Source organism: Cephus cinctus, unplaced genomic scaffold (assembly GCF_000341935.2).
Source record: "Cephus cinctus unplaced genomic scaffold, Ccin1 Ccin1_scaffold0168, whole genome shotgun sequence".
Classification (NCBI taxonomy): Eukaryota; Metazoa; Arthropoda; class Insecta; order Hymenoptera; family Cephidae; genus Cephus; species Cephus cinctus.
In genome coordinates, this window is record NW_014332892.1 from 404,172 (window position 1) to 426,586 (window position 22,415).

The 22,415-nt window shown below is 40.4% G+C and overlaps 1 protein-coding gene across 5 annotated transcripts in view; it reads left to right on the forward strand.

Moving 5' to 3' along the window:
* LOC107264225 (solute carrier organic anion transporter family member 3A1) overlaps positions 1-22,415 on the forward strand; it is a 48,325-nt gene that overhangs the window by 2,441 nt on the left and 23,469 nt on the right. Inside the window, exon 2 of one of the 5 annotated variants that reach the window (XM_015732246.2) lies at positions 934-968. The exons of 1 other annotated variant lie outside the window; for it this stretch is intronic. The gene's annotated coding sequence lies outside the window, so the exon portion shown is untranslated. Of the gene's footprint in view, positions 1-933; positions 969-15,475; positions 15,603-15,936; positions 17,115-22,415 lie in introns of those variants that run through there. 3 more of the 5 variants (XM_015732248.2, XM_025081348.1, XM_015732245.2) reach the window with 3 other exon arrangements.

Sequence of the window (22,415 nt, forward strand, 5' to 3'; positions counted from 1 at the left end):
AGGATGAAGGTGGACGATGGTCAATTACGCCACTGGTACCAGTACGCTTCCGGGACCTCTCTTACTTCTTAATTTCAATGGCTACACCCAATACAGTGGATGAACTGTCATCAAGGGATGCTAACCAAAGAGAAAAGTCACCAATAGTCAATACCCAGCTAATCATCTAGTCCAAGCAAGCACACACAACTTGATCACTCAATGATCAAGTCATGATCCTGGATGACTCCTAACTCTAATATGATGTTCGTCATTTCACAAAGCAATAAAACTTTGTAGCAACGACACAAGAATATTACGAGTCTCCTCACAATGATTATGGTAGCTGATGATCATCGGCCGTATGCCTGTAAAGAAATGATTTTCAGTAATGATTCCTATTAGCATGCATGAGCTATACACACGTATATTCCTGCCTATTATTATAAGGGTATAATGAACATTCTATCACAATGACGTTGTTATTGCTTGTAATACCTCAGGGGCTCTCAAGTGTATCATAAAAATTATTTCTTCAGGGTTTTACTAGCTATAGCTGACAAAAATATTTATTTGTAATATTTTTATAACGTGTACCAGCGGTATGACGGGGTGTGACATATCTGTATAAGATTATCAACTGGAGTGCTGTCACGAAGTGGTTTTATTTAGACAGTTGAAATATACAGAATTAATTATAGAAATATATTTATATATAAGGAACTTGTCAATTATTCAGAACTTTTACAAGACATCTTGCGCTACTCGAACGTCGTTAGCAGATGCTGGGAACTTTTTCAAGAGCGTTTTACGACACTGGCATCCCTTTATTCTTTGGCAGTTTTATATTCACTGCAAATTCACTAGCGAGGTTACTGACTCTGTAATACAATGTTCGGCCTCAGGATTGTGTAAATATTTGCCGCTCATTAAGACATCTGCATTTAATTACAGACGGTGCGCATTCGTCTTACAGAATGACCGATCAAGTAAGTCCTTCAATGCATTTACTGGAGTTCTGTTTATATTTATCATTCTCTTTGTCTTTCTTATCTATTTCTTTAACACTCTTATTTCACTCGTTCGACTCGCTGAGAAATTTTCACTCGAGACGTATGAGCCTTGCATTAATACAATAGGTGAGCCTTGTGGATTAATTACAGCTAATTAATGACTCCTTTTAAAAACCTAATCATCTAATGTTCCCTCGTACGTTGATTACATCATCCGAGCACGAGGTGACGTTTTACCAATTTTCTCATATCTCGTAATTAGTAGACGTAATTTTTTTTTTCTTTACGCTTCTCATAATTAACCTCAAAATGTATGACTTTGTCGCACTTTCATTTTCACTAATGAGAACCACTGCTATGGACTTCCACATCATCATGTGGAGCGGATGTGGTCTCTGTATGGATTCAGATAAACGCTGTCGTCGATCTACGACTACGAGCTTTACTTTTACTAGCAGACAGAGCCACTGTCGGGATCTTTCGGAACTATCGTTGTCCGACGATCCTATTGGACAATAGAAAATTCAGGATTGTCCAGGCAAGAGTTCGCAAATCGATCAGGATGTGATTCTTTATTTCTAAAGGAAGGAAATGAGATAGCGAAAAAGGTAGAAAATGAAATGGCAATACAAGACGTATCACTTGAATAAGATATTTCGTAACGAGTTTCTTCTTCTTTACTTTTTGTTGTTCACCCTTGAAATACCCTGTATATAAGTATACGCGTAGTATATCTATATGCTGCTCTACACGGCCATTGTAATATGTACGAAGGAACCACTTATCGGTACTGGGTAACTTGTAACTCCGTCTCGTCCATTGTCGGGCGCATAATGCAAGTCACTTCGAGAGATCTCATTCGAAGATGAAAGCTTGGCTTTATGAAAAATACAAGAGATAAAAGAGGCTTCACGACGGCGGGACGAGGCGGGGTAGATCGAGGGTGGACGGCTGCGGTGTCAGAAGGTAAGAGTGAAAGAACAGTAAAAAGAAAGAAAATTTAAAAAAAGGAGCGAAGTCGGTAGGAACGTTACGAAGAACGAAATCACCTCGGTAATACACGTTCTGTTCACGTTACAAATTATTTTCTCAGGGAGAATCGTGGCTCTTCCTTTTCTGCCGCCAGCATTTTTTTTAGGTTAACAGTACCTGCGGAATATGTGATCGATCATGGACGTCTCGTGAATTTAAGGGGCGTTTCCCGTCGGCCAGTATGGTTTCTGAGACTGATTGTTATTTTTTCTTTACTTTTGATCCTCGTATTTTCATCGTTTTTGTTTCGCCAAAGTGGTACCGTTTATTGGCATTCTTATGAAACGGCTACTTCCTTGTAGTTGGTCAATTCATATTCCATTGGCGCGATCGACGATTTAAAACGCGAAATGCATATGTAAATGAAGTCGGTGACGCTTTCCTCGCTGATGTTTCGACGCTTCTATTTTTATTACAGCGTGGCGCTAGTGTCGCACGTTGTGGCTGTAGTGTCTTTTTAATCTTTGGCCGACGACAGTTTCTTTCTTGTTATTGACTTTCTCGTGGATCCGAAGGCAGGGGCATTCTGGGTAATTAGCTTGTGAAGAAGATGGAGGCTGATATGTACATTAATAATGTGGATTAATAAACGTTCTAACTCGGTGGTAATGAATCAAATGAAAAGAAACGAGTTTAATGATGAAGACAAATGTGTCAGGCAGTTATTGAAGCTGTCAAAAGTGACAGCCCTCGCTGTAACCGAATGTTCGGTATGTAGAACTAGAAAGGGCGGGTTATTTAAATTTCATTCAAACGACGTGACGTATACAATTCTCAGAGATGTTAACGATTCTTGTCAGTCCTCAGACACGCGGGCATTCGATTGCGTTTAAATCGACAAAATCGATCGTTCAAAATGGTGGCTCATGAAATTCTCAATCAAGAGTGCTACTTACGCAATTCGTCCTACATCCTGACGAAACGAGTCGAGCCCGTCGTTACAAGGAGCAGGACGTCGCGAATCACGTGATATTTCATAAATACGCGAGCGTCGTGGCGGGACGAGAATTGGCTGATTGAAATTCAAATAAAAATATCGTTAACGTTCCACGATGAATCGCAATAGAAAAAGCGTCGTCCATTGAAAATTCGACAGGCAAAAAATGATTACAAATAAAAAGCATCAATGCGTGTATTTATCAGGCATATGATTCACGTATGTAAAAAGATTGCACAATGGCGGTAAGCGCGTCCTTTCTAAAAATAGATACACAGTGAAAAAGACATGCAGTACGTGAGTAAATTTCTACTAATTACCGTAGTTCACTAATTATAATTATACCGTATACTACCGGTACGAATAATCCTATTAAAACTGTCCAGAAATAATGACGAATATAGTATACATAACCAAGTCACCACAACATCATAGTATATATATATGTATAGTATATTTTTACTTTCGTAAATGAACAATATTAAAAGCAATAATAACTAGATTAAAACAACAATAATTATATTTTGGAACATCCTCATAGTAAATTTTGTATATATTACATACGCTGTGTATGGGTGGGACAATTGTCAAGTTAAGTTGATGGGGTTTGGTAGAGCTGCGTAAAAGCTGGCAACGTTGCCAGGGTAGACCGAGACCCTTCGGGTCACTTTAGACGGGAGGCCGACTTAGTATGGGGTTTTAGATAAGAAATTTAGGGCTTGAGGTCTAGACGGTAGTTCCTTATTTACGAATACAACTCATAGCGCCCGTATAGGCCTATTTTGTTTTTTTTTTCCGTCCCCTCTGATCGAGGACTTTCATTTTTCTATTCACTCTCATAGGTTAAACGGGGTCACAAAATAGTTTAGACAATTATAAACCCTTTTCACTCTTGTTATTAATCTATTTCCTTTTTCGACCTATGCGCCTTGCATGCAGCTTGACACGTGTCTTCAGACATTTACTACAGTTTATACACTGGGACGACACCCTATACCAAGATCGTATCCGATTTTCGCTGTAAATTTTCGTATGGATTGATTAGATCTCAGAATATGAAATTATCTATAGCGTGGATGTAAAATAATATTGATAATAGACAATATAGCATCTGGATTATGATTTTATGACAACTTTCACATTTTTTTTTTATTTATAACTGAATCGCTCTGAAAAGGTCAGCTTCTTAGTAGCCACGTGTTCTAATTCTGTATAGAATTGAGATTCTACTTATATCTCGTGCACGTGTCAAACGTAATGGTGAAAGGAGGGAGAGAGTCTATGAGCTTGTAAAGATTTAGAAATGATCCTAAGTAGTGAATGTTGGTAGTAGAGAAAAATTGTGCTGGGTCATCTACGAACGATGTAACGCTACAAATATATATATACAATAATATACAGTATATATAGATATAAACGATGAAATTCATACGATGAAATTGTCGACATTTCGAACGAGGCACGTTCTTAGAAACGCGGTATCCGCCGTGCACGCGACGTAAGATTAATGCTCTCAATTCTCACAAGAGGCTGCTAAAGGATCTTGAAAGATAAGTACCAATGGACGCAGTGACACGTGTCATCGGTGATCTTCGCATACCGATACACCGCGTGTCAGCAGAGAACTTTTTAACTAGCTCAACGACCATTTAAACCTTGCGTGTACGATGGATCCGCGCTGGAAGCTTTTGTGAGTTCTGGCGGGAAAATTCAAATCGTCGTAATTCCCGAGTCTCGATATTGACTCGAGTGCGATATAAAGATACAAAAAATGAATCGAATTAATTATCTAAAAATAAAATCAAATCGAATTATGAATATTTAACAAATTTTGAATTTCCCACCAGATCCTTTTTGGTTGTCGAATAATTTTTTTCGAAAAAAATATCTTTCACCACTCGTACCGATCGTTATCATTTCTGCATAGAGCTGAACTCTCGCCGTGAAAATAGACGACCTCCCCGCGTGCAGCGTGTGGAAATGGGGATGATGCAGTTGGCCTGGATAAAGGTCAGCGGCCGACCTAGCCCCTAGCACAGCAACCAGCTCTGCCACCCACCAGTATTGATTTTGTTAACCTTCTAGATTCTAGCCGCTACATACAGTTCTGAGAGCACCTTTGGTTTTACATCTGACTATACCCTGCTGTACGTAAGCGATATATACATATACAGAGCTTTCCTTCATCTATAGCGTACGACCATAGGTTTTTTACATCTACGCAGCCTCTGACCTCCTATATGAAATACGGCATTCCTTTTCACTTGCCACTATCAACTTCCACTTGGAGCTATGCTTGAAGTTTGTTCTTGGAAAAAAAAAAATTTTTTTCACGTTATAAACTTATATCATCCTCGTTTCTGTACACGTATATAGATATTAACCTCTGACTAGATATTATTCTACATATGCTATATATACACTTGTATACATACATACGTATAATCCAATGCCTCTGCGCTTAGAATTCTAATGCTGGCGTATCTGTGCCAGTCTGTGGATTGAATTACAATTATATACCTGATTTATTTGTGATTCATACGAGGATCGTCACAACTTGCATCCAGAGCCTTGGCGCCATGCTCTATTGTCGTTTGCCATGTTGGGGGAGAGGAGCTTTTACGCGTTTCCCGGAAATTTTCAGTCTGCCGCACTTGGTTTCATCCCCTTTCGAAGAAACAGATTGCCTCGTCGCTTCGGACTAGCTTATGGTACGAGCGAATATTTTTATCTGAAGAAAGTTCGTATGTTGTATCTATGTGGGTTTTATATACAGGGTGTTCCGAAACTACCTGACCCGGTGGGTATAGCGGTGTTCGGGAGACTTCACTGATCACGAAAATGACCTTCTTTTTGTCCGGAAGGTCATAGTTTTTAAATGGGAGCAGGTCAAAGTTGACCAATCAGAACGAGGCGTCAAGAGAAACGTAGGCACCTACGAACACTTGAGTTTTCTTCCCTGGCTTTTGTTTCTCGGTAGCTTGTTTCTTGTTTCCAATAGGCATGTCTTCGGCTGACGTCATCCTGCCCGAAGCCACCGAGAAACAAAAGCGAGGGAAGAAAACTCAGAGTTCGCAGGTGCCTACGTTCCTCTTGAAGCCTCCCTCTGATTGGTCAACTTTGACCTGCTCCCATTTAAAAACTATGACCTTCCGGACAAAAAGAAGGTCATTTTCGTGATCAGTGAAGTCTCCCGAACACCGCTATACCCACCGGGTCAGGTAGTTTCGGAACACCCTGTATATAAAACCCACATAGATACAACATACGAACTTTCTTCAGATAAAAATATTCGCTCGTACCATAAGCTAGTCCGAAGCGACGAGGCAATCTGTTTCTTCGAAAGGGGATGAAACCAAGTGCGGCAGACTGAAAATTTCCGGGAAACGCGTAAAAGCTCCTCTCCCCCAACATGGCAAACGACAATAGAGCATGGCGCCAAGGCTCTGGATGCAAGTTGTGACGATCCTCGTATGAATCACAAATAAATCAGGTATATAAATATACGAAAATTTAACGTAGCTCAGATATACGAAAGTTTCAAGTAGATCAGATAACGAGAGTCCTGCTAGGGTGTTTTTTTTTCACGTTGGTATATGTATTTCACAAGTCCTTTGGCAATTTTGGAAATTTATTCTTTTTAATTGGACCTTATGTGTAAATTAGTCTCGTCCTCTTAAAGCGTGTACATATATATATATATATATGCGTGACAGTCGATGAGAAATGGAAAATTATTGTATTCGTAAAATAAAAAGGACGAGAGAGTGCAGGAAGGGGTAAAGGGAGAAAGGTGCAAGATGAATTCTAGAATTTAATCGTAACGTAAACACCTGCACAGGTAAATGGGAATTTGAATTCTTTTGATTAAAAAACCAATATCAATCTCTGACTATACTGAGTGGTGGTACGGTGCGATGATAATTGGCACAGGCAGGGTTTGCAAATTTGAATTTTCGCGGGTTTAAAAAGTCTGATTTATTCGAGCATCTCGTTCGTAAGAGACGTACGTTTTAGGGGACATAGGACGTGTCTGGCTTTAACAGAGGGGACACTAGGTATACGTAAGAGTTGAAGGGTAAGGGAAAAAATGAGATGCCCTGGGTTCATTTCGACGTCTCGCAAAATCCTCCAGGGCCGTAAAAAAAAGGTGGCATTCATGTCCGAGGGGGTTTACCGTTGGCACCGTACGAGTACATAGCATAACTAAGTCAGGTGCACGTGCACTCGTGACTTCGTGCACCATACACTGTGTGCACAGTGTATACCCAAGACAGTAGTCTAGGCTAGATGCATTTGAAAATCAACGAACATTTTTTCAAGTTGGTCATAACGTTGCGACGTGGAAAAAAAAGAGAGGAAAAAGATGAAGTAAAAAAATAAAGATACCGAGGTACAAAAATTATTTAATAAATCCTGGTCCGGCACGCCCTGAGCACTGTGTCAAGTTACTGACGTTCTCTCCGAGTGGCCACGCGTGGTCGCTCGAAGCTGCCTTCGTAGGAGAGAGTAACGATGAGAAGAAAGCTGGATAGAGGGAGAAGAAAGATAACGAAGGAAATGTGAAGAGCGACTCAAAAATAAAAGCTCGGGAAAACACAAGACGTATATGTAAGAAGATATATCTATATACACCCTATGTATATACGTATCATATATGCGTTTTCTTTTGAATTCTAAGCTGAACAGTCAGGTCTGATGAGCATCGTTTCTTAATCCTTATATTTATACTGGCTATCTCGACGTGTGAAATACCCCTCGTTAATCGCAGTGGCAGCTACGATCGCGATGACGTGCGACGCCTTTATCGCTATCGAGTCGATCGATGAAAATTTGCACGAGATCGCGTCGCGTGACGACGCCGTCTACGTAAGACGGAATGACCCACTTTGCAACAAAGTAAACTCAGATTCGCACTGTTCTCACTCCTAGCACGTGTTAGGTATGTGGATATCATCTCGTTTCTATCGTAGGACAATGCACGTAGAGAATCGCCCGATTAATTCCAGACTGTTTGATTCGTGAACAGGGGTGTACAATTGCTGGGTAACTCGACGCTTATAAATTCACTCGTGACCATCACGCCATAGATATACTGTAAGCGATAAGTATGTTTCGTATTTGTTTAATAAAAAAATGTTATTATCATTATCGATTTGTGAAAATTAATTAATTTTTACGTTTCTGTTTTTTGTCGATTTTTATAGGATTTGATAAAAAATGAAATTGTTTTTTACGTGGTAACTAGGGCCGTTTTTGATAAATAATTCAAAATTGACAAATTGAAAAAAAAAACTTTTTTTTTTGTAAGTTTTTCTTTTTTTTTTCAATAGGGATATTTCTACTGTATATCGATCGATCGATATATCGATACGCGAGGGATCTCAGTGATATGGGATATTTATATTTTATATTTATCATACGAAACTACGTAGCTACGATCATGATCGTAGCGTAGAGTAAAATATCAAGAGAGGCGACTGAGCATGTGGGAGAAGTCACCGTATGTGAATACCGACGTGGTACACACACGAGACGTATTGGGCGCGAGGCCACTAGTGCATTGTCATCTTCCCACACGTGATAGAGAAATTCAACGTATGTGTTTCTCGATTCCGTCGATAATATACATTAATCGATACCCGTCATACAAAACAGCCAACGGGGATATTCGCGAATTTCGCAATATTCGCGAGAGTCATATATACATACAGCCACCTAAAATTAAATCTCCATTAATTTTCAGGAATAACCTACGACCTTAAATGGCACTAGTAACAAAATTCTCGTATATAGGGTATACGATAAGTAACTGGCGATCGGTTATCAGTATATATCTCATAAAAATGCGGCTTTAGCCTAATAAAATGTTTTTTCGAATTACAATCACGATTTTCACTCGATGATCTTAGCAGTCGATTGTATTGAGAAATTATTTAAGATGCGAAGCAGGTGAAGCGTCTACGCATGAACGATAGATACGTAATTTTATTACGATCCTATGTTTTTTTTGTTCCCGTCGTCAATTCGATTCTCGAACGTGTGGCGCACCGGGTTAAATAAAAAGACCGGTTAAAATCGTTGCGCAAGTTCGGTATCAGGTGTGTACGGTAAATTAAGAAATCGGTGTCAGCCGTCTCTTCCACCATCTCCGTGGCTCCTGGGTTTCGAATGCTCATTCATTATGCATCCCGTGTATATAGACACGAATGTACTCAGTTGGGTACGTGTGTACGAGGCTTGCGGTGCCTGAGTGTTTTCGTCCAGGTAGTCGGGAGCATTCGAAATTTTTTAAGTATTATTCCCTGTAGATAATAATACTAAAAAAAAGTTTTTTTTTTTTCAACGCCAGCACCAACTCAAACAGAGCCAGCGAGTTTCCACTTTCGTTTGAGACTTTTCGAAAGACGATCTACTTCGTATAGATTTCACTAGGCGAGAGTGCGATAACTCGAAAACTCTGTGGAATCGCGGCAGTCTGAATGACAATGATTTGAAATAATGTAATCGGCATACATTATGTATAGCGGAATCATTTTATACAGGTATAACCTGAATTTAATATATATTCACAATGTGTGTTGCGTGTTGTTATTCGGTCGATAAGACAACGTTGAATTTTCAGTGAGGAAATGTCGCGCTAAGAAAAAGCGATACAGCGAGTTAACCTATAAAATACATAAGGCGAAAGTAAGTGCGAGGAGTGAAAAAGTTTCGGGAAAAAAGGTATGAAAATCCAGGGATCGAAATTACGTGTTAATGAGGAGCGAGAGTGTAGGGGCAGACTGTGTGCTGACAGGGTATCCAACCGCGTAGAGAGAAAAGCTTGACAATAGCTGAAGTCTGGAATGAGGAAGTCTCGTACGAAACGACATCCGAGGAATACTAAAGTCTGGGTTACTAGTTGGTTACTTGGTGTATTCATGGTTCGCGCCGCAAGGTGCTTCTAGGGAATGTATTTCTGTCCTGAACGTCCCTATCGCTGCCATCTATCTGTGTTACCGTCCTGGCGCTCGGTGACGATCGGGAAGAGACGTCTACCTAGTGGTTACGAAGTGACGCTTTAAATTACGTGAAAGTGGAAAAAGGCTGGTGGGAGAAATTAAAAGAAATTCTTTCGCGAAGGGATTCTTGAGGTCTTACGATCGATCACGGTGAAGGATTTTTTTTTATTTCTCTGAACTCTAATTTTTGCGAATTCATCCGTTGGCCGAGTCCATAGCTAATCTGTACTGGGATTCCCAGTGAAAGTCTAGGGGATTCCCCTAGGTAAATTTAATTTTTGGCACTCGTGACCCGGGTCAATTTTTTTTTTTTTTTTTTTTTCTACAAATACATTGACCGATCAGCGGAGTGATTTTTATCGTTAAAAGTAATATATTTTTCGTGGAATTATTTTTAATATAAGGTAACCTCGCAATCTGGGTAAATTATACGACGTTTGACCTTCCGGTTTTCATGGACGACGTATGGAAGCAGAAATTCAAAGTTAAAAGATTTGCCCTTGGCCCTCACCGTCCTGATTCGCTTCGTTAAATTGATTGTGTTTCAATCTGTATGCTGACATCCTCCCAGGCTTTAAGGCTCGTTTCGCACTCTGACCTACATGCTCCACCAAAAATACTTTGAGTACCGCCCGAGCCAATCTCTTCGTCTCGTCATCTTATTATTTTCACGACCGGTCGTGGTAAGGGTCACTCGCCATTCGACTGACTAGTCGTTTCGCAGTCACCAACTACTTATCGTGCAGTCGCTGATTCTTCCAGGAGCAGCAGACGGTCGCTGCCAGAAGAGCGACATTAAGGCTCCTCGCCAACAAGGGGCGTAGACTGACTTTCGATTCTGTAAATTCATTTCTCGAACCTCAGGAAGTTCAGCGGACTTTAGTGAAAGGATGGCGAAGGATGATTGGGTGCGGTTTGCCAAGCGTCTGCACGTTCCGCGTGCGGCGACACGTGCACAACTATTGTGTATATATATATATATATATATATATTATGTGTGTATATATATGTGTATATAGTGTATATATAAGTATATATATATATATAGTGTATATATAAGTGTGTGTATATATATAGATAAAATTTAATATATATAATTACAAAAATTAATTTTATAAAATTACATTTATTATTCAAAATTAATTTCGATAGGGGGAACGACGATTCTAGGTAAAACTTCAAGGCGATTTTCACGGGCGACTGGGTCAGTCTGTTGGATAGATCTTATTTAAATTATCATCATGAGTCTTCCTCGCGGCGGATCGGGTTCCGGTTTGTTTTGAATTTTTTGGTTTCGAATTTAATCCGGGGATACATTCAAAGTGGTGGATCTCGTCTAGACGGCTGGTTACGTCACGAGACAAGGTCGCCCACCGTTTCATTCTAGAGCAAGACGGAATCTCAGGCTTGATCCTATATATCTTATTTCTTCTCCTCTTTGCTCTCGTACCACTTTATTATCTCTTCCTTGGTTTATCTCAACCCCTCTGAGATTCGGGCACTTTGTTCCCCTACCAAAGACAGAGAGAGATGGATCACCCTGTAGCATCTTTCGGGTCTCCGGTATCCGACGACCCTATTCACCGCGTTTGACACTTGGACCGTGCCTTCTGGTTAGCTTGATTCTGGGAAAGGATTCGTGGGAAGAAGATGGGAATAAATAAAATTTACTCACACTATGTTATACGCTTATTCGGTACGTCTGTTTTTGAGGTTACGAGTGCCGTATTAAAATTCATGAAAAAAATTTTTTATCCTTTTATTCAAATTATGGGCTTACGCGACTGTTACGTACGAGGTCACGTGTCGTGGAAGTTTTTTTTGACAGTTAATCTTATTCCTGTCTGTCTCGTCCATTAACTATTTAGATTTAGGTATCTAGATTCCTCTCGACTTCTAGCCGCGGCGATCGGCTCGGTCTGCCTATCAATAATTCAGCACCGGCAGGCATGAGAAATTCGAAAACACGGATGAAAATGAGGCAACTTCATGCTTTCGAAATCGCAAACGCGTTACCTAATTTTGCATTCGCATACGATTGAATTTCTATACGTACTCGAGTTCTTGGTTTCTGTGTACTCGTTTTAGCCATTGGCAATCCGATTTCACGAGTTAGCATACATCACGTGTTTATATTAGAAATGAAAAGTTATCAAAATTTTTAGTGTGATTTTATAAATATATTCAATTTTTTAATCATAAATTCTTATCGGTTATACTGTGGTGTGAAAGGGATGCTGCAAAATTTTACTGAAAATATTTTTATTTCTTTATCTGTCATTCGCCCACGTGGCTTTCATACGTCAGGTACGACGAACCGTTGTCAAGGATCGTGCTGGTGATACTGAAAATTAATAAGGGTCTTTCGTATTACCGTAACGTTACGCAACGACAATGAAAAGCATAGCGGCGGGTCCAGACAGTCTGGCACGAAAGTGACTCCAGTAGAAGGTACAGATTCCAATCTAGTTTCGACAATACCATGCCGCGGCTAATTTACTAATTTACCCGTAATTGCCTTCTTGGAACGGACTGTCCAAATATATTTAGATAAGGTAACCTTATCTGACAGTAGAAATGCTTGCGTATGATAATTAACATTGTTTTACAGGGGGCATGCATTGACGTGGATGCACGTGTGTACTTGGAATATGCATTTTGGGTCATTCACGTGATATTATTATTATTGAAAAATTTCATTCTTTCGTATCAGTTTCTCAAAAGGTAATTGAAAAATCAAAAACAGTGCCCGTTAGGATCGCCAGGCGGTTGGGACTGTAATACATTTTTTTTATATGCCACACTTTGACTTTTATCGAATCTCTGTTTAAACGGATGAAACGATCATATTCGTAAGACACGACGATAAGGATAAACACGCGAATTGTATTTGCTTCGATATCTGGGCCACAGCGTCTCGTTTCCCAATGAAGTCGCGGACTCCAGTCCATCTGCCTAATGACGATTCATCGTCAGCTTGCTTTGGTTCAACGCACTGCGATCTCCGCTACTCTAATGCCAGTGCTCTACTGCAATAACACTGTCACACTTTACTCGGTGTCTTCGTATTTTATGCCTTTGGTAACGAGGGAGGAATTCGCTGCGCAATAAAGCATCAGCCATGCGATCTCGTTGAAGCAGCCAGGGCTGATGTCAATTTTCATTTTTCTTAAGGATCGACTGTTAACAAATTTTTGTATTCGCTTTTCGACAGCATAAAAATTTTTTTTTTCTTTTTAACAACATAAAACTGATTTTCATAATACACTCTGGAGAAAGTAATTTAGTAAGGGGTTGAAAATGTGGGGATTTTTCAAATATTGAGTCCACGGTTGAAAATTGATTATTTTTAGAAAAAAAATTTTTTTTTTAGTGTCAAAAAAATCCAAGCACGTTGTGAGCGCACCTTTACGACCTAATTGTTTAAGAGAGCTTAACGTAGATGGACGCCGTCGTATTTACTTTTTATTGGCAGACGATATTAATATCTCTGTTATTTAGGGCAAACGATACATCCACTCCGGCTATTGTCGCTTTAATGATAAACAAATTAATTAAATAATATTTTCTGTCGCCCGCTCTCGTAAAGTCCCAACGAAAAAAGTCCCCGGCATCGAACGCCTCGAATCTCCTACAAATCCACTCGGCAATCTCCCTCGTCGTATGAAAAACGGATAAACAAGATTAAGAATATTAAAAGAAAGACTATATTAGCATTAAAGTACACAATCAAGTCCAATTAAAGCAGCGCGAGCGTAAAAATACGTTAAAAATAATGATCTCACAGAGAGGAAGGATTACTCCCATGATATGTGGGCCAGACAACAATAATTGTCATGCATTTCCTGATTGACATAGAGGGAGCCGCCGTTAATTCCTGTCCTCGCTATCTTTAGCGACTCCCACAATGCAACGCGGCATACTCATATACATTGAATTGGTTAAATATCACGACACAAACTTTCCTACCAATCGTCCTGCGTCCCTACAGCCGCGCACGTAAAATTCCCTACGATGCGCTATGGGAAAATCTAACCTAACCTAAAAAGAAATCCCGCAATAACGTTGCTGGAAAAATCTTAAACATCCGATGACTCCAACCTAACCTATCTTTAACGACGGGATGACGAGTATGGTTACGGGTGGTGTCGTCGCCTTTAATCTACCGTTCCGTTCTTCGGTCAATAGAAGATTCTGACGGCGATGTTCACATAACGGTACCGTGACTCCTTATAGCCACGCACTACGGCGATGCTCTGCTGTTTCGCTCGCGCAAATGTCCACGCGCTCTTAGTACGCAGATATATACGTACATACTAACAATACGTTTTATCGAGTCTCACACGTTTATAGATATGGCTACGCGTTAACAGTCACATGTGTACGCGAGTTGGCAGCATTGGCTCTCCATGAGGACACAAGACGTGTACTAGGATGTACAACGCGATACTCGGACGGAATGCTAAAGTAATGGGGATCGGGTGAGTTGCTGAACGAAGACGAAAAAGTGGCACTGCGCGTGGAAAAATTTTTTTTTTTCAAAATGAAAATACAGATCAGTCAGGATATTAAGGGATGTTTTATTTAGGGGTTACTATCTTTTTTTTTCTTGTTAAACATTTTTTTTCTATTAACCCGGGGAATCGCGGAATACTTGTAATACGATTTTCCTAGGGATGACGCGTCACCAAATAATCGAGGGCTGCAGGGATACCTGCTATACCCTGTGTCGATCGTCATTTTCATTGCGGATCGATAAGCACTCTGGACTCGGAACCTATATGATTCTGTTGAACCATTATGATTGTAACTGGATGTGGTACTTAAGTATATTTGTCATGTATTTAGATACACAGTGGGAGAGGATGGATGCATTTATCTATTTGTTTTTAAATACGGATAATTTAAAAATGAAGTATTTTCTCCTGTTGGAAAAAAATCAGCTTTACTTTGCCCATAATTATTGCGGTCGAAGTAGCTTTATAAGCGGATATCATCAGGGAGCCCAATGCCGTGTCATGACGAAGAGTAATAGCTATGAAAATGAATTCCGTGCCAATTAAGATAACCTAGTCCTTCCAGCAATAGAACGTCGGAAGATGCAACAGCTGTATATATATATAGACGAGAAAGGGGTATCCGATACTTTCTACAAGATTCACCTCACTTTCATTAAAAACCTGCTTTCCGTCTCATCCAAGAAGTCGGTACCATTGAGAACGATTGAACAATTGAATTCTGTTATATAAGTATTGATAAAAAAAACATTAAAAATCGATATCTATCAATTTACCAAAGTCTTGTTTTCATGCGTACCAAGATGAATTAGGGTTGAACAAATCAGAGTATAAGATTGGAAACAAACGTACGAGAGAAGATGCGAAGCGTAAGCGTCGCGACGCCTGAGGCCAAGTACGCTCGCGATATACGCACGAGACCGGTATTCTCATAATAGTGGGGGATAGTCGGCGATCGGTACTTCACGAATGGCACGACTCAGTTTTTGCCAGTCGCCAAACGAGCTAAGGACCAGGCCACTAGTTTTGGATAGGGCGGCCATCGGAGTGGCAAAGAGTAAAAGCGTGTGCACCATAGACGCACCATCCAGCCGGCGCAGTGTGGACTGCGCAGTGTTTGGTAAAGAGAACATAACATAGCATAACAGTGAAGAAGGGAAGAGTAGAGCAGAGTTAGCGAGGAGTGAAGAGTCTGGCGAGCGGGTGAGAGAGTGACTGTTAGAGGGAGAAGTTGTCGTTGACTGAAAGGGTATAGAAATATTGAGAGAGGGAGAGCTAGTGATTGAAGGGAGAGAGAGAAAGAGAGAGAGAGAGAGAGAGAGAGAGTGTAAAGGAACGGGGACTAGAAGAAGTCAGAGGAATGCGCATGTGTGTGGAATTGAGGGAAGAGAGTGAGAAGAGCGAATGAGAAAGGGTGGAAGGGGCAGTGGGAAGAGGGGCAGGGGAGTGAAGGGCTGCTACGTACAAGAGGAGAAACGAAGAGCGGACGCCGCGCCGGAGTGGAAGAGCGGAGTTTGAGTTTCGGTTTCGTTTGACGCGCGCTCTTCGGATCACTTCAGTCGCGCGTGAACCGCAGACCCGAGAGCATCGAGCATCTTACGGACGCTTATTTTGGACATTGCACTATTAATATCGTCCCTCGTGTCCGTACTGGCTTTTATTCAGTATCTCGTCCCGTAGAGATATTTGGTTATGTCGTTGGTATGACACTTACCGTTCAGACGTGACTATCGCCGTTTGTATCGTGGCGCGCTGTCTTTTAGGATAAATATTTAGTATAGACGAGAAGTACTTTATGCTCGTGTAAATTGGCTCGATGGTAAAGAGGTTAGTGTTGTTTGGAGAAGGTAGTGAGAGGTCTGTGAGTGCGCGGATTTTTAACTTGAAGTAGAAGCTTTTATGAGAATTCCTTTAGAGATCTATGTATGTAGATGATTGGAAGATTTGAGGTTACGAAGCATTTTTCGACGATTGTAAATACAGACCGAGTGTCCTGCTCCTACTGGAATATCAGTTTAAACGCATAGAGGGTGATATGTGGGATACAACGAAACGTACAACAATATCGTGATTTTGTTGTTATTGTTGTTTGCTATGTAGTTTTTTATGATAAACTCGTGACTTTTATTAAGATATACTTTGTTCACTTTTAATCGCGGGCTTTCACGTACACGTGATACGGAGAAGTGATACACGCGAGACGTATTTCTTTCGTGGGAGCCACAAGTACGTAATACAGTAAGCGTACGTATTGGATATGCAAGCTTCTGTTTTGTGAGGTTAGCCAGAAAGGTGTGACGTGCGTGTTATTGTCTGGGACGTCTGAGGGATTATTGAAATGTCGATGCACCAGCTTGTTGCAACCTCGTGAACGTCAAGGACGCACCCCGAAAATAAAGAGGTCGCTGCGGTATCCGATGGGTTCAGGCGCATCCGCACCCTCGCGTCTAAGAAAGAACTGGCAGTGAAAGCGTGGAGGAAAATAAAGAAAGGACAGAGAAAAAAGAAGCAGAGACCATTTGGTTTTTCGTGGCATCCAGCTATTTTTGAAGGAAGACGCTCAAGTATTTTGACTGCGACCCATTGCGACGTTGCGCCGTCTATTGACCGTCCACAATTACGCAAATGACAGGTACGAATTTGCTTTGAGTCTTATTTTATTTTAAACTTTCATAACTCGTCTTTTTTTTTACGAGTGTTCGAACTGATAACTGTCTTATCAACGGTAGAGAATCGGTCGTTGTTCTTATGGGAAAAGTAGTCAACTCGTGACGTGCACACTGGGCCGTTTTGATCCATAAAATATTTGTCTGTCTATTCGGAGAAATGCAAAAGAGGGGTTATTACCGGTTTCATCTCATTCAGGAACTTTTTTGTATGACTCTGGGGAAGGTTCGAACAGCTGCTATATTAGAGTGAAAATTTTCTTCCTTCGTTGTACCTCGATGTTCCTACGCTGAGTAGAAGTCAGTGAAGACGTATTCCCATGCAATTCGAGTTCTCATTTGTGCCGTACGTCGCAGATGTTTTCGTATCTTTCACTTTGAGGTTTGAAAGAAGATTTCAGGAACCTCCTGAGACCGTAAGTCGAAAAAAAAGAAGGAAGAACGCATTTCTCGTTATTCCCAATTAAATCGTCTATTTTTCGCTCGTGCTCCTGTTTTGGTCCCTTTATTCGCTGTCTTTGAACGCCCGTTGAGAATTTATTTGCCGTTTCAAATCCGCCTGGCACCGACGAAGATATTTTCGAAATTTCACCTCAATCTCAGACCCTCTAGTATTCAACGATCGTACGCACGACTGACAATAATGCAAGAAAGTGCCGTTAACTGGGCGGTAGAATCTTCATGTAAATGCAAAACCGAAATAAACGCGTTGAATATTCATCCCGTGGATGTCGCGGCGACTTGAAGTGCGCCTAAAAGCCCACAAGGCCTTGTTATCGATTAGATTTTTACATACAAAAATTTTTTTAATGCCACCCTACAGAATCCAAATAAATTTCGAAATTCGACTATATCGCGCACATGCATGTTACGACTGATTACGAGAACCACGTACATGCGCACCATTATCAGATACCAATAACGCTTAAAGAATGAACTCCGGATTGCAATCAGACATATTCAATCATTTCCACTTTTCGTCCTTTGAATTTTTTAACATTATTTCTCGCTTCCTCGATAATCTTTCAGATCTTATCAGCATCTACATTTGCATCTAAAGTCCAATCGATACTCAAGATTACATATTGATTCTGTACTAAGTAAATTTTAATACAATATTATTAATTCAAAATCCCACAAAAAATTATCCCAACTCTTTCCGCGTATTTTACTTTGTAAACCCGCCGTAAGGATCTCTCGTTATACGGTTCGGTACGTTTGGCAAGTCGGTACAGGATTCGTGGGCACCGCGGGCAAGAAAGAAACATGGAAAAAGACGAACAAGCGAAGCTGATAATGAGGGTCCATAAAATCAGCCCGTTTCTTCCTCTCGCTCTTTTCTTACGTCTCCGCTTCACCTTCGGTTACGTTCTATACGATTTTAGGCACTGTTCACAACTGTAAATATATGCCGATTTCGCAATTCGATCTTTCTACGAAAATATTTGAGGCTACGTCGTTACGCAAAACCTGACGTGTACTTCTAGGTTATACATTATATTTACTACTTTTCGTAACTGCCTTCAGTACGTAGATATATTTTAGTTGGCATTCCTTATTTTTTTATCCCTCTGTGAATGCCGCCTTAAACCCGATCCGCGGGCGTTCGCCGTCATTAGCTAAATAACTGCCTCGGCCTGAATACATTTACTCTTATTATCATCTCATATGTGGAATTGTTTGCATCGTAAAGCAACGTCGTATTACTTTGCGAATACGAAATGCGAACCGAAAATCATCTCTCTGTATCTTTTGGCAGTTTGGATGCGAGCCTTTCATTATATACGTAAATATATATATATATATATATATATATATAAATAAATTTGTGGTTCACGTACCTACAGCGAAGAGCATGCAATTTAATGAGATAAATTACAAAAATTCGTTATTTGCTGAACCAAAAACTAAATACATCGGCCAAACGGTCGTCTTACCAGCTATGAGTCATTTGGTATAATTTTCGGTACCAGGAAACTGGCGGCTCCTTTTTTTCTATTGAATATCCAGAGGAGATTGACTCTTGAAAAACAGGAATGATACAACTTGCTTAAGGTAGAATGTTTTTGTACGATGCCGTTTATCTCTTTACGGATCACCCTGTATAAAGTCTCATTGAAAAGTGGACTTCCACCTCCAGCACTTTCATTTTCTCCGAACAGCTGATTGTCAGCAGGTCCAACACTCTATGGACCTCCGAAGCTTTGTTAATTAAATTTGTTAATTTTTTGCTGTCGCAAACGAAATTTTCTTAGACTAATTAACGACGTGGTTTATGCACGTGATAATTTTGGCCAAAAGTTTTGAATATCAGTAGGCAGCTTTTTATGTTTTATTTATACTCTACGCGAAGTACGGTCGAGAAATAGAATTTCTTTCTATATATGAAGCGTTTATTTATTCGCCTGTCTGTACAAAGTGGAATATCGATCGAACGACAAGGTTTCAATTTAATTGATATTCTTGCGACTGATTGTTATTCGTATAAAATACCTTTGTCGACGATTTGTCAATTATCGAAATTGAAATTTCGCCCAAGTACACGTAGGTAACAGTGAAAAAAAAATTTTTTCACGACACTGACGACACGTCTGGATATAATTCAATACGAACGAGCAATGGCGGACGAAGGATTTCATAAGGATCACAGATCCTGATGCAGCGAATCTCAAGTTCCTCACGTACATCTGCAAAGAAGGCAAAACAAGGTACCCAGGGCGTTGTTCAATGGCAGAATCCTTGCGAGACGGCCGAGTTGGCCGCAAAGTAGCAAAACGTTAAAATAAAACGAAAATGGATGGTAGATGAAATGCGGGGACTAACTGGAAGTGGTAGTAATAACTTACAGGACGGTGATATAGCGCGAAGCGTTATACAGGGTGATACCTTTGAAAAAATACGTTCGAACGTACCGTATCCCATAAACGTAAAACGTCCCAAAGGGGATTCAAGTTGAAACAACCGGTGGTATACGATAAAAAATTTATTTTCAAAAAAAAAGTTGTACAGTGAAAATTCCTCGAAGAATTACAAAATCATCACTTTTGATTACACCTGACGGAATTTTGTCTTTATAAATTTTTTTCTCCCACTCAAATATCCCGCACAGCCGATGGGTAAAATTAATCGACGCACCCTGTAGAAAGGATGCAACTGTTGGCTGTACGTATTTTCCAAGTGTCGGCTGATGCATGTTCTTGAACTCAGGAGCCGCCAAGGTTGTGGGAGTAGTCGTAGATAAAGTGGACAAGATTCAAACTGGTAGTACGACGAGTTCGAAAATGCGAGTCCGTCCTGTTACTTTGAGGTGTCGTACGAAAGTGACGTTTTACCAAGTTGGACGAATCAAGCCAATACGGGAGGAACAGCTGTCGAGCTCCTTTTTTTTTATCAAATATTTTTTCTTCTCGCTTCGCGCCATTAAAGCCCAGTACACGCCATAAGGTATACCCCAGGTGTCGTACGAGAACGTCCTAGGACTTTGTCTAGGTACGGCCCTGGGCTTAGATGCCTTGGCTACTGCCGGGAGAGCAGGAAAATAGAGAAGCAAAGTTAACGCGGAGACTATTACCCGTAGACACAGACCGATGAGATAGAGGAGCTCTAGGAATTCCGAGCGAAGAGAATGAATATACGTGAATATTACCGATTCGTCTGTAGGATAAAGGTGCGAATTGTCGAGTCTTTTTTTTTTCTTCTCATTCGCTATCTCCGTCTTTCTCGATGCGCGCATGCAAACCCATATCGGGACTCCGTGTTGAGCGAGTCACAAGAATGAAAACAGGTTGTGCGACGATATGAGTTATCTTGGCGCATGGGCGTGTCGTGACTTTCTTGATGCGCCGATCGTGCACGTTACACCTGTAATAATGGGGGCTTAATTAAAAGTGAACTTCTTGCTGAGCACGTCTACTGGTAGTCTGAACTCTTTTTTTTAGACCACATTGTACAGGCACGTATTATGGACGGAATGAGTCTAGTGGGACTTACCGTGTACAGTATATCTGTATTTAGCGTCTGGCAGGCCGGCAAGTAAAAGCGATCATATGGAAATAAAATTGGAAATACGTGCGTGGACATTCGCTGAAAGGATGTCCTTTTAATTGGACTATATTGCACGTCATCGCGGTTTGGATCTTTCGAGACGGTAAGCGTCTCTATGGGTTATTCGTAACGGACGTCGGGATTTTTTTTATCTAATGTAATATAATGCGTGTTATTATGCACGAGATTGGGCCTCGGCGCGCATGCGCGGTAGGTATATGGATAATCGTAAAAAAAAATTATCTTGAGCTATATGCTGTTCTCTATGCTGTATGTAGGGTGCAGTCTTGTTGCACGAAACGTCACTTCTTTCTCTTTTTCATATTTTTTATTTTTACTTTCATTCACTTTACAAGCTACAATGCAGTGACCGTCATCTGATGCAGTGTCTCTCAATCGACGATATCGATGGGAATCGCTGAGGAAAAATTATGGCGAACCTGTGGGAAAGTGAAGAAAAATTATTTGGGAAATTTTTTAAAATAATTTCTTATTTCTATTTCAATAACTCCGAGTAGTTATTTTGTATACTTTGTGGGCTTTTTCGCGCTTTTTTTTTTGGCTTCTTATCCGTTCAATAAAGTACGGACGCGATTTACGAAGCGTAACGAGCTATTATGAATTCTCGAGGTTCAATATTTTCGTAGCGATGTATATAATCAATGCGTCGCGCTGTTGCAACGCGATGCCGTTTGATATCGCGAGTTTTATTTGTCTAGTGATAAGAAAAAACATATATATATATATATGTTTCTTTCGTTAACATAAAATCCTATCGACATACAGCCAAGCAAACTTTCATTAACGTCGATTAATATTAGGTACTGCGATACTATGTCGTGTTTTATTAATTTCGAAAATTACGAAATTATAATCATAATATAACGGAACAGGAACGACCGATAACGTATATATTCATCCGGTTGGATGAAATTTCGTAATGTTTTCATTTATATTTTAAAAAGTAGAAGCGAACTGGTGCATCGCGCTCTTATCAGTGCAGAACTTTTCATTTGTCGACACTGCCAACATGACCCGGTCACGTTTGCTAAAACGCCAAACATTGTTAAACGTGGGAAATACCAACATGAGAATAGAGGAAAGGTTGAGAACAGTAAATGTAATATTTTTACGGCATAAATAATTATCTTATCTGGTGACCTATGACCTTAGCTATGGGAACGCCGCAGTACCTCGTAGTTCGTCAAGGGGCACGGGGATGG